The following is a 17865-nucleotide window of genomic DNA, read 5'->3' on the forward strand; positions in this document are numbered from 1 at the left end:
TGTTCTGCTTCATTTAGTCGCTTCCTACATCAAGGTTTGACTCTACTAGAGCTGAGCTCCGTTGTGTTTGATAACCAGGTTCAGTGGCTGCATAAAGCTTAGAGCAAAAACATGAGGATGATGACATGAAACAAACAAGCCCATTGTTTCATCCAGACCAGGAAGAGATGTAGAAGTGGAAAGAAGCAGCAGCAAAGGCAATTTGTCCAAAAAGTAATGGTGCCCAAGAGCCAGCAATGCACCCTTCTGGCAAAGGCAGCCAACAGCAGCCTGGGCTGCATTACCAGTGCTGCCAGCAGGTTAAGGTAGGTAAGGTAACTCTGACTCAACCCAGTGCTACTGAGGCCACAGATGGAGTGCTAGGTCCATGCACTTACTGGAGCAATTCCAGCAAAGGGCCACAAAGATGAGGAAAGGACTGAAGCATCTCCCCTACAAGGAGAGGCTGAGAGAGCTGGGACTGTTGGGTTGTGGATCTCATTTTTTATTAATACCTGATAGCAGAGAGGAAAGAAGAGGGAACCAGGCTCTTCTCAGTAGTGTCCAGTGACAGGACATATGGGTACAAACTGGAACACAAGAGGTTCCACTTAAACCTGAGAAGAAACTTCTTCTCAGTGAGGGTGACGGAACACTGGAACAGGCTGCCCAGGGAGGTTGTGGAGTCTCCTTCTCTGGAGACATTCAAAACCCGCCTGGACACGTTCCTGTGTAACCTTATCTAGGTGTTCCTGCTCCGGCAGGGGGATTGGACTAGATGATCTTTTGAGGTCCCTTCCAATCTCTAACATACTGTGATACTGTGACATAAGGGAGACAAAAGACATGGAATTCCATCTAAACACACAAATCAGTTTTTACTGTGAGAGTGGTCAAGCAGCAGAGCAGGTTGCCTAGGGATGCTGTGGAGGTTTCACCCTCTGAGAAATTCAAGGCAAAAATAATACATGGCAACATAGATAAATTATCAACAAGATCAAACCCATTTTTAGCATGTAAACAAAAGTAATCCCACTTTCAAGCAATAAGAAAGAAGCAGCAGCACAAACAACCCTCATCTATCAGAAACTGTCAATGACAATCCCTCCCCCAGCTTAGTTTTATATTTCAGCTGCGCTCCTGAGGGGTCATTTCAGAGATGAGGCAAATTGGCAGAGCTAAACCAGTGATTTTACTGAGTATTCTTTCATTGTCTGCATCCATGCATTATCTAGAGAAGGCTGACTTAAATGCCTACAAATTAGATTGAGAGGGGCAGGAGAAGCAAAGTAGCATTTTATAGCCTGTAATTAATGAGTCACTCAGCTTGTAGACAAACATTTTGCATACCAATTGCAGCAACCATCATTCTTCCACCCATCATTTACACCAGCAATAGTGTCACAGCAGCAAGAGCTCTGTGGTGCCCCACAGCCTGAACTAGGCCCTGCAGAGCCAACTTAAAACGGCTGGAGAACGAAGAAGAGTTAAGGGATGGGGACATCACCTTGGTGCTGAGCAGGAAAGGATATTAAGGGGTCAACTTCAAGCGTAATAATTGCTTCGTAGGTTTATCAAGGTTATCTGAAATTATTAATCACCCACATTGGATGTGTTCACCACCACAGAATCAGAGTGGTTTGGGTTGAAAGGGGCCTTAAAGATCATCTAGTTCTGTCCTTCATTGTCAGGCCAGATCCAAAGGGCCTGACTCAACTTGAAACAAGTATTTGCACTGCTGGCAAGCAGCACTCAGATCCACACAGAGTAAGTTCAAGCTTTATCGTTTTCCCTATAATCAATGCTACTTCTGCTCTTAATTTACACACAGAATCTGGCACAGGAAGGGCATCTGTTGTACCGCTGGTTTAGAAGCACGCTCAGGCTGAAGCAGGAGACAGGCACTCACTCTGGCAGGTTGTTTATAATTGTTTAATATGAAGTAGCTGTTTTCCTCCACAGCAATGTCTCACTGCTCTTCCCTCCCTTCCTGCTACCTTATAGACAAAGTATGCTAGCGGGGATGTGACAAACATCTGGTTGTCACAATTGGGGTGTGCTGTACTAATCACCTAATGACAAATCAGGCCATTAATATCTAATAGTTATCGCTTCCATACACAAGCTGCATCATCTCCACAAAGCTCTTGGGGGCCATTTCACTGCAAGGTGAGGAATCTCATGCATTTTAAAGGAAGATAAAGACAAAAGACCAACAGCCAGATGTTCTTTAGCACGTGTTTGAAAGACAGTTGATTTTACTATTGTTTTAAAAATACAGAGTCACAGACTGGTTTGAGTTGGAAGGGACCTTAAAGCTCATCCAGTTCCAACCCCCTGCCATAGGCAGGGACATCTTCCATGAAACCAGGTTGCTCCAAGTCCCTTCCAGCCTGGCCTTGCACACTGTCAGAGATGGAGCAGCCACACCTCACCTTCTGAACAGCCTGGATAATATCAGCTATTGCAAGAAGACCATAGGCTTCTTTTATGGAGCACACTTCTTCAAAGTCTCCTGTCACGTCATAGCCCTCTGATGTATGCAATCTTGTAAACACTTCTCATGGCAATTAAAAATAGGCTGTTACTTGCCTGGTTGACCACTTACCTCTTATCTGAATTACCCCCCTCATTAGGCAAAATTACTGCCCGAGACATGCTGATCTGCTACACAATAGCAGCCATTGAGTCTTCAGCATGAAACATTGATGTCTGGGTGAAGCGCGACCTAAACCAAATACATCTTAACATGTATCGACCCTGTTGTTTTTTCACTTTTAATTAAAAATCGACTTTTTCAGTCATTTTGCATTAGTAACAGATGGGGATGAAATAAAGACAAGCAAAGATTTGCTTCTCGTACCTAGAAGACCCAATATTGCAGCAGTATAGAGAAATGGGCTTGAAATAGTCCTGTGCACGTGCCCCCAGTAACAAAATATCTACCAAAGTGACAGCATCAGCCTTGGGGAGGGAAAGAGTGCTGGTGAAATTCAGATTCACTATAGCCCAAGCAATTGGATTTCTGACAAATACTGGTATATTTTAAACCCAAAGGAATGCACACACAAAACTAATAAGGGCAGCATTACCAGCTACCCCCAGTTTTATCACACCTCATGATATTTTGTGTCTTCCTTGGAGGCCTGTTATCAACCTATCTCAGCTTTTTTCCTTTCTTTGTTAAAAAAAAAAAAGGTATATTTGTAGACCTCATTGCTTAGAAAGGTTAAAAATTCAAACCAACCATTTGTTATAAGAGAGCTCTTGGGGCAAAAAAGAAAGAAAAATCAAAAACCCACTACAGTTGTATTGACTTTAAAGCTATTCCTGTGATCTGGGAAAGCCTGATGTTGGCAGTACTGTACCGACATGGATGTAACCCTCTTGGTTTCCTTCAGAACTCTTTTGGGAAAGGCATGCAGACTAGGGTTCTGTCTTGCATTAACCTATTGAATGTATGTGCTCATAGTTTGCGTTCTTGGAGAGTTTTTGGCAGCTTCAAATTCCTCTTAAATTAGAAGGAATTGTTCTGATTTATATTACTGCCTCCTTCATCTGCCTTTACTGGAATTATATCAAGCATAAGACACTTGCACAAATTTATTACAGGATTATTGCATTACATGCATAGAATCCCAGACTGGTTTGGGTTGGAAGGGACCTTAAAGCTCCTCCAGTTGCAACCCCCTGCCATAGGCAGGGACACCTTCCACTACAGCAGCTTGCTCCAAGCCCCATCCAACCTAGCCTTGAACACTGCCAGGGATGGGGCAGCCACAGCTTCTCTGGGCACCCTGTGCCAGGGCCTCAGCACCCTCACAGGGAAGAATTTCTTCCTAATGTCTCATCTCAATCTCCCCTCTGTCAGGTTAAAGCCATTCCCCCTTGTCCTGTCCCTGCAGGCCCTTTTCATAACCTGACTATGAAACCCTCATATCCAAAGGTCATTACCTATTCCAAAGTATCACGTAGCAGGGGGCGTGTGTTCGTAACTAAATAGAAAGGCCATTGCCTAAACTTCCTAAGGATCATCTGTCTCTTCCCCAACATAAATAGGCCACAGTATGCATAGCAGCAGTTGGATTTGCTTTTTTATCTGTGCATTTGTCATTATTTCCCTAATTAAATATACCAGAATTCAGGAGGGCTGTATTTCTGGAACACCGCCATTGGCAGCACTGGAAAACACTAGAACCTGCTCTGCCCCAGCTGTGCCTGCTCAGTACTAACATTCATAGAGCTGCAATGTCACAGCTCCACATGCAGCACCCAGCAGAGATGCAGCAGTGCCAGTCTCACCCCAGCCAGCAGTAGACAAATGTAACCCCTTCTGGGAACATTAATAATGCAAGGTAGGCAAAGTACAAGGCTTGGCACAGCCTCATGTGTGCATTAGCTGAGGCAACCAGGATGAACAAAGTTAAATATGGCTGGATGAGTCACCAGCCTGCGTGAATTCCTGGTACCCTTTTTCCATCACCCTCAAGGGCTTCATGAATAAAGATAAGCTGCACATTCTCCATTTATCACACTCCTCGCCCTCTTCCATCAGTGTACGTGCACACTTAATAAACTTCCTTATCTTTTTTTGGTAGCAGTGACCCAAAAGATTCAACAAACCCAAGCCTGAATAATTTAACTATAACCAAACAAATAGCTGAGCAAAACGATAAGGGAAGGCTTAGCTGACAATGGTGCATGAAGAAAAACTTATCTTTAGCTGACAATGTGGTCAGTGTATGATGTCAACACAACAAAAACTGCATCAGGTGAATAACAAAAAGTCACCTTGACCTTTCCGACTGTCATTCCATAATTTCAAGTTAAATGTCGGCAGCAATAAAAGACAAAGAAATGAGGGAGGAAAACATTTAAACTTGTTATGGCTTTGCGTTACGAGGGTCAGGTTTCGAAAACCCATGGATTTGGTATTAGATTAAATGCAAAGTCCTGTATTTCTTCCACTATGTTTTCAGAGCTTGTGAACAACTCCTGCACATTTCCCATGCTGCAGCAAGACAGCATACCATTGTCTATCAGAAAAGGAGATTAGAAGATGCTATGCTTTCCGACAGAGTTACCACCCCAAGGCATTTAATCTTATTTACTGAGTTGCTTGGATTTCACAAACCCAGCTAAATTAATGCAGCCTATAAGTACTTGGAGTGACTGGTTTACTTGTTTCTAGTACACCCCAAACAGACATAAGCAGCACACTTAAGGACCCAAGCACTTACAGTATTTGGGACTTACCTAAGCAATTTAATTACAAATGGCCTTGGAACATTAACATTTCAAACAAGCTCCCTCATTATGGACTTCCAAATTTGCTTCAAGTTAAAGAGGCTCCAGTATACAAAAAACAAGGGCATACAAGATGAGCTCGCAGAGCCTGATTGCAATAAGTGAATTCCCAGAACCACTAGGCCAGAACTTAGAGCAAATACATTATAAAGCATTAGAAGTCTGGCCGTACATGGGATATGCACAGATCTCTTATCGTCAGTATAAGGATAGCATATGTTTATATGAATATATGTATGAGAAACTGAACATGAATCACCGGCAGTGTGTGCTCGCAGCCCAGAACGCCAACCATATCCTGGGCTGCATCAAAAGGAGCGTGACCAGCAGGTCGAAAGAGGTAATCCTGCCCCTTTACTCTGCTCTTGTGAGACCTCCCTTGGAGCACTGTGTGCAGTTCTGGTGTCCTCAACATAAAAAGGACATGGAACTGTTGGAACAAGTCCAGAGGAGGCCATGAGGATGAGCAGGGGACTGAAGCACCTCCCATATGAAGATGATAGGCTGAGAAAGTTGGGGCTGTTCAGCCTGGAGAAGAGAAGGCTGCGTGGAGACCTCAGAGCAGCCTTCCAGTATCTGAAGGGGGCCTATAGGGATGTTGGGGAGGGACTCTTTGTTAGGGACTGTAGTGATAGGACAAGGGGTAATGGGTTAAAACTTAAACAGGGGAAGTTTAGATTGGATATAAGGAGGAAGTTCTTTCCTGTGAGGGTGGTGAGGCACTGGAATGGGTTGCCCAGGGAGGGTGTGAATGCTCCATCCCTGGCAGTGTTCAAGGCCAGGTTGGACAGAGCCTTGGGTGACATGGTTTAGTGTGAGGTGTGCCTGCCCATGGCAGGGGGGTTAGAACTGGATTATCTTAAGGTCCTTTCCAACCCTATGTATTCTATGATTCTATATACTCTATGTTATGTTTCAGGGGGGTTGGTTTTGGGATTCCCCCCCCCCCCCCCATCTCTGTATAAAGACTATACAGAAGACACCAGAGAATTCCTACAGGAATCCACTTTCTACAAACCCCAGGTAAGAGTCCTTAAAAAAAAAAAAAATAAAGGGGGGGGGGGGGGAATTTCTTGGAATATTCCAAATTTGGGAACTCTTAAGAAATGTAGAAAATTCCTAGGTAGTTAGGGAAAAAGTTTCCATGAAAGCTGATGAGGATTTCTTAGAAACATGAAAAGTTAACAGGAAAACAGGAATTCCTACTAAGCTGAGCAGAAAGGTCATACAAAAGAAACTGGAGAATCCTGGAAAGCACTGCACAGTTCCCAAAAGGCAAGCTTTTTCCCTTAAAAGCACAAGGGAACCCCTAGGAAGCAAACGGGACATTCCTAGACAGAAATCAGGGAATTCTTAGGAAATGAGGCGCTCACAGGAAGTAGATCTGTCATTCCTAGGAAGCGGACAAGAAATTCCTGAAAGCAAACAGAGAATTACTAGACACCAGGAAAGGAAACTCTGGGAAATAATCAGGGAATTCCTAGAAAGCAAATGAAGAGCTCTTGGTAAAGAAGGAATGAATTTCTAGAGAGCACAGAAGGTTTTGGAACGCGGATGGGGAATTCTTAGAAAGGAAGAGGGGAATTATTAGAAAACAGATGGGGATTTCTAAGTAAAGCAAGCAATGGATTCTTGACAGCAGCAGGGAATTCACAGCAAGGCAAAGGGAAAAAGAACACCATGCTCCAAGAGATGCTGTTTATAGTCTAGAGAGAACCCAGGGACCTTCCAGAAAGCACTGGGGAACTGCTAGAACGGAAAGAGACAATTCCTTGAGCAAGCAGGGCTTTCCTTGAGAGCACAGTAGGGAATTCCCGCAAAGCAGAGAGGAATTCCCAGAAATAAGACTGAATTTGTCTAAAAGAGGGGTCCTTCCTAGAAATCAAGTAGGGGTTCCCTAGACTGGGGGATTTCCTATAAGGCCATGGGGGAATTTTGAGAAAGGAAGAAATGCCAGGAATCAAATCAAGGTTTCCTCAAACCAAGTGACCATCCATAGAAAGATGAGGGCATACTACTAGAAAGCAAATAAGGCATTCCTGCAAAGCCAATGAAGAACTCAGCCTAAAAAGCACAAAGAACTCCTTCATAGTGTAGGCAGGCCTAGAGAGCAATGGGAAACTGCTGGAAAGCAGAAGAAAAATTCACAGGCAGCAGGTAGGGACATTTGTAAGAGGTAGATAGGAATGCACAAAGGAGACATGGAGATTTCTTAGGAACCAGAGGAGAGCCATTCCTAGAAAGCCAAAGACTGGTACTCCTAGTAAATGAATTCCTTTCGAGTGTGGAAAAGTCCTAGGAAGTGTTAAGGGGCAAATTGTAGAAAGCTGAAGATGTGATTACTAGAACACAAACCAGCTGCATCACAGAAATCCTGGAAAGTTCCTGTAAAGCAAGAGGAATTTTTAGGACTTAAACTTGCAGAGTCCTAGACAATGTGGATAATTCCTACAAACAGGTCATGGGAGTCCTTAGAACACACCAAGGAGTGCTGAGAAGCAAAACGGGAGGATTCCTAGGGAAGCAAAAATAATGGGTTCCTACAGATTGTGAAAGCTTCCTAGAAATCAAAAAGCGGGGAGAGAATCCTGGAAGAAACAGAGAGAGCCCTAGAAAGCATTAAAGGGCAAGTCCTAAAATAATGCACACATTTCCTAGAAAGCAAACAGGTGAGGGTTTATGGAATGGCAAATGAAGAGGGTTGTGGTCCTAAAAGAGAGCAGGAGAAGCTTCCCTTAATGCTTCTAGAAAGCATTTTGAGGAAACCATTCTTGATTTTGAAGGAGAGAACACTCAGACTGCAGGACAGGGCTTTTTCCACACTACACGTGCCTGTCAGTTGCAGCCTTATGCAACAGAGAGAGCATGTGAAAAAGCATCAACAGAAACCAGCTCCAGCTAAATCCTTACATCTTTGAACTGTGAAAGCCATTGAGCCTTGGGCCTCGGAGAAGTTAAGGGCTGGGCAGAAGGTTCAGAGCTAGAATCCAGCTCCAATGATAAGGTCACACATAGCAGATTTTGAGAAGCTCACCATAGGACATTTACCTTCACCATCAATTTCCCCTTGAACAACTGTGCGGGCTTATCTGCAGAAAATGGCAGTGGTGCACCTGCAAACTCTGGGGAAATTGAAAGAGAACAGATTTCCATAGGAAAGCCAGAATGTACACACAGAGGGTTATTTTACAAGTCTTATCTGTACGCCTGTAAGGGATTACTCAGCAGCCCTCTGTGTTAAGACACGGGGTGATTTCTTCTTACAGCCTTACCCACCTATTAATCTGTATGTTTTATGTAAACTACTACTCCAAGCTGAAACACAGCAAAGCAGCTACAGCCACTTCATCATTAAATGGGAAATGGGTAAGAGAAAAATCTGTGATTCCTTGATCCCTGTCTGATGAGAAGCTCTTCACCAAGTTTTTAGTTCCATAAGCCAAAATGTTGCACCAACCCGTTACCAGAGCATCGTAAGGGTTCAGTGCTGGTCTAAGTGGACTGACCCACCTTCCATGGACATCAACTGGAGCTTTGCCACAAAACCTGAAAGAGAGCTGGATGGAGTGTCCATTATTCTCCTTTGTTGCCTGACTTTGCCTCTGTTTACACAGTGCCTGGCTCCTTCCCTAAGGAAATCAACTCCTCTGAGCCAGGACTTGACTCCCCCCATCTTTCCCCTCCCACACGTCTGTTTTATTTCAGGAATTACTTGCACGCTTTGCATTCAAAGGAGACCACATCAGAATGCCATATGTTTATTCATCACCATGCCCTGTCAATCTTCCAGACATGATGACAGACTGACAAGGCAAAAGCGTGCATTTCCAAACCCACCTGAATGCTCCTGCTTCAGGTGGCACATGGGAATCGCTCACAATCTTCGCTAGCAGGAATGGAAATTTTAAGAACCGCTTAATTTTCACTCTCATCTTAGGTTTGCAGCCCTAGAAAGCAAGGTGGCTTGTAAACAAGGAGAGTTTTAGATGGGATTTAGCAAATAGATATGGTATCACGCAGCATAGGATCACTTTAACTATCTCAGCCTGAGAAATCCAGGGAGCACATCTTAAAGGAATGGTGAATATGAAATAGCTGAGTCTACCCCAGGCAGGACAGACCTGCCAGGAATCCCAAACAAGCTACACTGGGCCCCGAGGGCACAGAGGGTATGCTACTGCAAAGCAGATCAGCATTGTCTGCAGCTTTTCCTGTTTTTCATGGGTAACTGAGCAGCTTCATCCAATAAAAGTTTCTTCCTAAACTAAAACAAAACACCACAATGAACCAAAAAAACCCCACCTCCAACTTCCAAACTTTAAAGCTTCCTCTTTCCTCTCCTCCAGAACTATAATAATTGTGAAGAAACTCATGCTTAAAACGTTGAGGCAACTGACTTAAGGTCGTAAAGATTCAGCTTGAGAAGAATTTCCCTTTAAGTTAAAATAAGACCATATAACAAAGATAGCTCTCGCTTCCATGTAATTAATACTGCCATATCATCAGCAACATACTGAGTGGAGCATACTGCATGGACCACAGTGCAGGAAGCAGGCGTGTTTTCATTGTTTTTGACAAGACCTTCATGCTAGTGGTATCAGTGGCAGAGTACATCAGTAAGATGACTTCAAGTCTGTTTGGCAGAGCTCCGAGCTGCAGGAACAGTTACAGTGAGAACCGTCACCTCCGAAATACACGGTCATATTAAAGGTCTTTTTCAACCTGCTTGGCTCTATATCCCCAAGTAGAAATCTATGCCTGCCTAAATAGATCTACAAAGCCAATAAGGATAGAAGTGATATATCAGTTGTCTTGTGTATAAGAAATTCCTACACTAATTAGGTGACTGTAAATACAGGATGAGGAACAGTGCTGTTCTGCGGCAACTCAAACGCCATGGAGATAAAAGCCTCGTACTTAAAATACACAGACAAATACATAAATCAGGAAACCTTATTAACTTGTTCATTCACCTGGGATGTCAGCAGTTCAGTACAAATGCCTAAACTGTGATGGTTAATCAGTTTGCTATTAGAGGCACTTAACAAGGTTTAGGGTGGGATGGCCAGGGCTCATCTCCAGCTGCCTTGGCAGTGCTTTCTTCATGTGCTGAGTGGTTCAAGGTTTTGGAGTAGGCAATATTTGCCAAAACTAAACTGCCACAGAGCTTCAGATTATGCGGTAAAACTGAGGCTTACAGTTTGTCTGCACTTTGCATGTCATGTGCCCAAGCCCAAACAGGTCACTCACCAGAGCAGGAACTCTTGACCTGTGAAACACTGCCATAGCTAAGACTGAGCCAAACCCATTCATGCTAGTACTTCAAACAGGCTGCCCAGGGCAGTGGTGGAATCACCATCCCTGGAAGTGTTCACAAACCATGTAGACGAGGCCCTCAGTGCCATGGGTTAGTGGTGGCCTTGGCAGTGCTGGGGAATGGTTGGGCTGGATGATCTTGAAGGTCATTTCCAACCTCACTGATCCTAGAAACATTTGTTTTTGGCTGACGGGTGATCCTGACCACCCACACATCTCTATTAATTATTATTCCATACTACACAGTTAGTACATAGAAGCTATAAGCATGTATATGACCAAGATTTCTTCTTAGAGGCTCATTGCAGAGACAGATTAAGCTAGGTTTTGAAGGGTGAGGCAACAGAGTGGTGATGAGGGAGGCATGAGGAAATAAAAAGGGGTACTATACAGGAGGGCAGGATCTCAGCAAATAGCTCGGGCAGGAACCAAAAGATGGGAAGCAAAGAAAAGCCTCAGCAGCAATAAAGAACAATAAAGCCCAGGATATATACCTGAATAATGTCCTGAAAAGACTACAGAGATCAAAGGGTAGAGGTTCTGATGGCTGTCCCTTCGTTTTCCTCTCCCTGAGGAACAGCTCAGCCCATCACAAGACCCATGCAGCTGCAGAAGACCCCAGAGGGGCTGATCTGTGTGGAATATTGTCTCCAGCTCCTAAAACAGATACTCAGTGACATTCATCTCAAATACTTACTGCAAAAAAATGCAGGGTTATAGGAGCTATCAACTCCCAGTGCAGAGCATCAAGGGGGATGTTCTATGCAAAGAACAATTACAAGGAATCAGACGGGGGGGGGATAACAAAATCAGAGTTGTTTCTAATTTTCTCTAATTTCCTTTCTAGCAATTTAGAGGTATCTTGTTTTCTGTACAGAAAAGGTCATTTATACCCTGGGAATAATAGGATGGGCAGGTTGTGAAAGCAGGAGACTTCCCATAGGTTTGGTGGAATTTCAATAGCTGAATGAATGAGCTGCAAAATCAGCCAGCTCGGAATGGAAAGCAACCCTTGAATAACTGCTTCAAGTAGTGTAATAATTAGTAATTATTGCACTGCTAGGAGAAAAATAATGCAAAGAAAAATGCTGAGCAAATGACACTGTCTGATTCTCTAACAATTACATCTTTGAGAATATGAGATACATGCAATGAATGTGCCTGAAAGAGAATAGTAGCTTTAGAGTCAAGAAATTGCTCCAAAACTGATGACCCAGTAAGATAAAATGATTGCTTAGAAAGAATAAAACAAGTAAATGGAATACTAATGACTTACTAATAGCTACAGCCTTCTAGGTAAGCCTGCGAGTAGTTTACTCTTAGTTTTATGCTTAAAAGACAAAAAAAACCCTAATGTTTTAACATGTAGGTAGATAAGATAAGCAGAGTTTTGTTCCCTTTACATTACATCCAATGATGTGTGACAAATTAGCCTGCTAAGTATAGAAATAACCTGTTTTCAGGAAGAAGCCTCTGCCTCTGTCCTACAGAGCAGCATGCCAGGGCTCTTTGGGAAGTGAGCAGAGCTGATGCGTAGCAGTAAGGAAAAAATGCTGGGAGCCAGGATCAAATCATTGCCACAAGTGCTACTACTGCTTTGTTACATGCATCAGCTAACTGGAAGGAACTAGGCTGAATACAGAGATATGAAATCAGTAAGTAAATATTCAGGTCTTTATCAAAGGCTGATGAAACAGCTGCACAGCCCAACAGTCCTGGCTCAGCTTGCTGCCCAAGACCAGCTCCCTGGTAAAAGCCGCTGTGGAGAAGGTGCTGGGAGATTCCCTGGTTGGGTTTCTCTCCTTTTGCCTGGGAACTGCTTAACACTGAGGCTCATGTCCTTGGTGTCCCTTAATCTACACCACAACTGCACTGCAACAGTCCCTGTGCCTGAGAAGGTAACCCATGGATCTGGACCAGCTTTAACATCCTAACTGGAGCCCTGCAAACATCCTGCCCCACACACTGGCTACAGAATTAAGTCAAAGAATCAAGCAGCTTGTTCCAAAGGAAGAGCATCCTCCTTGCAGAGATACGATGAGGAGGTAACATTTCTCATTTTTCCCTGCTCAGGCAAGATACAGCCTTAAATCTGCTAAAAGCAAGTAACTAAATGAAAGCGCCACACTCTTACACTCATAGGCAGCAGCTGGGAGAGGTAACCTCAATCTTGAAATCACCTTCACGTCTTTGACAGACAGGTGACATACAGGCAGCCAGGTCATCATAAACTTTGCAACTGCCAAAGTGCTGGATATGGAGGGACAGCATTCCTGAGTTAAACAGGTTTGCAATAAACCCAGCTGCAAATGAACAGTGCCTTTGGCATCCATCATTTAAAACTCCTTCCCCTACAGCTGTTCCAGGATTGGTTCTTTCCTAGTAGTTTTTCTTTCTTCCTGTATTCATTTGCCAGTGCAGATGAAGGTCAGGGGAAAACTATTCAACACAAGCTGACTACAAGTTCAGAGCTCACCTTGCTACACAGACATAATCAAGGCATCAAACCAGAAGGACAGCATCCACTTTCTGCTAGGAATGCCTGCCAGACTTCAAAACTCAAACCAGATGGTGATCTACTCCTTTCCAAACACGCTTTATTCGTTACAAAGACAATTCCAAGCAACACTACATCACCTGTCAGGCTAAATGCAGATGAGCCTTCCCAAATTTCAGATTCAAATTAATTTACATTTCCTAAGCGGGGAGCTATAAATGTAGTTGTGTGTTTGGGGCAATTTCCAGCCCAAAAGCCATTGGCTTAATTGACACACAAACACATCAGAGGACTATGGGAAATCAGGCTGTCAAGCAGCTTCTAAGGTGTAGGCATCCATACAAATACATACACTTGCAATCCAAGCTTCATGAAGTAGCAGCCTACCAAGGATGACCAGGAAAGCAAATCCCACATGTCCCTGCCACCCACCTCTCCCCTGTTCCCAGCACCTCACATACACACAGTCACAATGAACTTGACATGGGGGTTCCCAATGAGCTAAGCAAGCTCTGGTCAAGCCTGTGCTTCCCATCTCCAAGCCCAGGAAACCTTCTCAATAGAGAATAGATCAAGTGATAAGAAACAACCCAAAGTATCCTCACCAACAGAGTATTATAGTGATACTGAAAAAAACAGAAACCACCACACATCACTTCTGAAGACTTCTAAATGGATTGCAGCACTACAGCCCACCATCACAGACTTCTTTAAGGACTGTATTACAGCTATTCCAGACAGAGATGTGGACCTGCTTGAGCAAGTCTAGAGAAGGTCATGAAGATGCTCTGAGGTCTGGAGCACCTCTGCTCTGGAGCCAGGCTGGTTCAGTTTGAAGAGGAGAAGGCTCCAGGGGAACCTTAGAGCAGCTCCATGCCTGAAAGGGCTACGAGGAATCTGGAAAGAGGGGCTTTTGACAAGGGCCTGTAGGGACAGGACAAGGGGGAATGGCTTTAACCTGACAGAGGGGAGATTGAGATGAGACATTAGGAAGAAATTCTTCCCTGTGAGGGTGCTGAGGCCCTGCCACAGGGTGCCCAGAGAAGCTGTGGCTGCCCCATCCCTGGCAGTGTTCAAGGCCAGGTTGGACACAAGGGCTTGGAGCAACCTGCTCCAGTGGAAGGTGTCCCTGCCCATGGCAGGGGGTTGGAACTGGATGAGCTTTAAGGTCCCTTCCAACCCAAACCAGTCTGGGATTTTAATTCTATGACTTCCCCCGCCCCCCCCCCCCCATACACCTTCAGATAACACCTAATACCTTGCATATTATCCTTGTGTATTATCAGTGGAAGCAGGCACAGCTCTAGCAGGCATTGAGGGGTTTTCTTCCCCATGAGGATTTTATAATTCACAGACTCCAGCTGAGGCTCCCCACTGGAAGCAATTCCCATCTCCACCTGCGCTGCAATGCCCTGAAGGTGCCACTCATTCACTTGAAACACACACCTCATAACCAGGGGCTCCCATCAGCATACGCACACATCCCACACTCAGAGGTCTCCAAGGGAGGCATCGCACCCAAGCAGATGCTGCGCTCAGAAGTGACATCCTTGGCAGCTGGCATTGTGAATATTCCTTAGAAATTCATGCCATTTATCTACCTGTTCTTCTGCGACAGGCAGACCCAAAAGCAACTCAAATATTGATCCATCTGGGACAGAGATGTGTCATCTTATTTAAAACCCTCACAAGCCTATGCCAGAGGAAATGGAGTTTCTAAAGCCTTTTACAGGGGGATGCCCAGGAAGACGCTGCATCCCTGACAACCTGCATTAGTCACAGAAGGAAGAACGATGCCACCGAAGCAGGGAGCTTGGCAGGGCATCAGGAATGCTGTTTGTGTGCATGGAGCTGTTTGAAACCAGCACCTCAGTACACAGTGCCCTTACAACAGCTACTTTGGTATGAGAAGGTCAGAGACCTTCACACAGTGCGCAGGGACATCAGAGAGGTGGTATCACAGGCTGTATTGACTAAACCTGCAATGGGACCAGTGAGACTACAAGAGGTTTCCAAAATAAACCAAAAACCTGCTGCTTATAATTTGTTCTGAGTATTTACTCCACAGCTCTTGGATTTGAAAAGTATCCCAGGAACTTCAGACTACTCTGTAGGTGTGGAAAATGTGGTGGCCACACTTAAGCACTTCTTAAGCTGATCTGGAATTCACTTCAGCACTGAGCTTAACCTGAAACCTGGATATCATCCATACTTCTGCAACCTTCACTACTCTATTTCAACCATTCACCACATCTACAACTCCATTTCTTTCACTGCCTGTTTCACCACCACTTCCCAAAAGCCAGGTTAACACACAAATAAAGGTAAACCTGGTCTGCTCTTTCTTCCTAAGCTCTTTCCACCCAACCCCTGACAGCTCAGGCTCCCAAATCCATCTTGTTGTTTGACTCAGAGCCCTCGCACCTCTCTCCAGAACACTTCTACCTCCTGCCTCTGATCCAGCTCCAGATCCTGTTGTGATCACCTCCCATCACTTGCCCTCAGCTGGCACTGCCCAGACTTCTGACCAGAGCAAAACTGCATCTCACACACACACACAGAAGCCATGCTGAGCCTTCCATCTTGCTTCCTCAATATATCTACAGTTCTGTGTACCTGCCATTTCAGGTCACGTTCCTCCTTTTCCAAAGCCTCCCTCAGCCTCCCAGGCAGAGATCTGCAAAAACCACAGGTGGTAACAGATCAGGAAATGCAGTGTTAGGACATAAGAAGGGAAAAAACCCAAACTGCTGGAAAATCACAGAAACATCATAGGACAGCGTGAGAGAGCTGGGCTTGTTCAGCCTGGAGGAGAGAAGGCTCCTTAAGAAGAGACCTTAGAGCAGCTTCCAGTGCCTAAAGGGCAAACAGAAAGCTGGAGAGGAGCTTTTGACAAGGGCCTGTAGGGACAGGACAAGGGGGAATGGCTTTAACCTGACAGAGGGGAGATCGAGATGAGCCATTAGGAAGAAATTCTTCCCTGTGAGGGTGCTGAGGCCCTGGCACAGGGTGCCCAGAGAAGTTGTGGCTGCCCCATCCCTGGCAGTGTTCAAGGCCAGGTTGGACACAGGGGCTTGGAACTGGATGAGCTTTAAGGTCCCTTCCAACCCAAACCATTCTATGTTTTAAAAGGATTCAAGAAGCTCTATTCCACCATCCCAGTCTGCCTCAAAGCTGGGGTTCACGGGGAGCTAAAGCCATACCAACACCTCAGTAATACAGCTGTGGCACCTGCCCAACAGCCCACACCTGCAGCAGCACAGCATCCACACTCACTGTGGGCTCCTCCCCTCATTAGCTAGCGAGGCATCATATCATATATTCACCACCCTCATGGTTCAGTATCTAATGGCACAGTTCAGTGGAGCAAGTGCCTAATTGCTTCAGCACACGCCATGATGTGTCAGCCTCTCTTCGGAGGCTCAGATGACTACTGAGCTATTTTGGTAGCTATTTAGTGTGTTATTTGACAGCTGAACAGTGAAGTGACTGCTTTGCTTTCTCATGAGCCAGAGACATCAGGGCCAGATTTGTCCCGTTATTTAATTGGCATTGGCTTAAATTTGACTCTTTTCCTCTGTTTGGGATCTTACTCATGTGTTCCTCGTGGGGGTTGCAAACCCCACACAGGCAGTATCAGCAGTGGGTGTGAAGTCATACCAGTCCTCAATTAGTGTTCCAAGGATTCAGCACAGCGTGAGGCAGCCCAGGGTTCCCCAGTTTGTGAAAGCCTGCCATCACAGCTCACACAACCACCACCTCTCACGGCGTTACCCTCCGAGGAACCACAGTGCCAGCTGCTGTGTCATCAGCAATAAAGCTTGTGAAGAGAGTTATTTTTAACATCACTGCACCCTGGAAGACAGTGTACCTTTGGAGTCTCAACACTCAATGCTGACACAGCCTCAAACGGGATCAGATCTACTGCTATTTGTCTGATCATGTCAACAGGGGGAAAAGACAAAGAGATGACTGCTTAAAATGGTAGGAATTAGTACCTGCTAACGATGGTAGATAAACATTTGCTGATTCCTACCTGTCATCAGCTGCTACTATTGGATGCTTCAGCCATAGGCTGACTGTACCTTTTCCTTTTGAACCTAATTCTCCTCTTTGCAAACCAAGCAAAGAGACAGCCCACAGAGCATTTCCTTTTTATCTCTCACATGCACAAAACACTTGAAAAGCAATAAATTATACAAAGCAGAGCCACTCAGAGGAGCTGTCTCCTATGGCACTGTCCACCAGCCCTCATTCTACTCCCATTGCAATCAGTCCAAAACGAGTTTAACCAACAAAGAGGAATAGTTGCAGAGACACAGATGGGGGTAACTGTGAAGGACAGTGACAAGCAAGCTCTGAGATCAGAGGCTGGGTGAAGGAGTCTCAAGGAACTTGGGCTAAATGAAAGTAGTTCAACCAAAAATTGCTAAACATTTCCCAGGCAACTTTCTGCAAAATCAGGAAAAAAAAAAAACGAAATTTTACAGAGTTATTGGGAAGAAAACAAAAATAATGCCTTTTTTTCTACGGATAAAAGGGATGAATAGCGAGGGGTGGGACAGGACTATTCTGGTGTCCCTTGGTCGCTGACATGCGCACAAAACACACCAAAACCAAAATACAAAGTGTGAATTCTACCATTACTTGCCACCTCCTTCTGACCTGTAATTAATAATTACTTTGCTATATTCATTACATGACTGAGTATTATACTGCCAAGAATGGTCACTGGATGTTACACAGGCTACTCCTGACTCTCAGGG

General features: G+C 44.7%; 1 long non-coding RNA gene across 6 annotated transcripts in view; it reads right to left on the bottom strand.

Moving 5' to 3' along the window:
- Window positions 1–17865, bottom strand: part of LOC133219643 (uncharacterized) — an 82993-nt gene that overhangs the window by 42782 nt on the left and 22346 nt on the right. For 4 of the 6 annotated variants that reach the window (XR_009727479.1, XR_009727474.1, XR_009727477.1 and 1 more), the window contains exons 2-3: window positions 11097–11259; window positions 8321–8408 (exon numbers count right to left, since the gene is read on the bottom strand). The exons of 1 other annotated variant lie outside the window; for it this stretch is intronic. This is a non-coding gene — a long non-coding RNA (uncharacterized LOC133219643). The remainder of the gene's footprint in view (window positions 1–8320; window positions 8409–11096; window positions 11260–17865) is intronic. One more of the 6 variants, XR_009727476.1, reaches the window with a different exon arrangement.

This window comes from Neopsephotus bourkii, unplaced genomic scaffold (genome assembly GCF_033783945.1).
Source record: "Neopsephotus bourkii isolate Nb327-2 ecotype Australia unplaced genomic scaffold, CSIRO-AGI_Nbou_v1 NB_1373, whole genome shotgun sequence".
In the NCBI taxonomy this organism is placed as follows: domain Eukaryota; kingdom Metazoa; phylum Chordata; class Aves; order Psittaciformes; family Psittacidae; genus Neopsephotus; species Neopsephotus bourkii.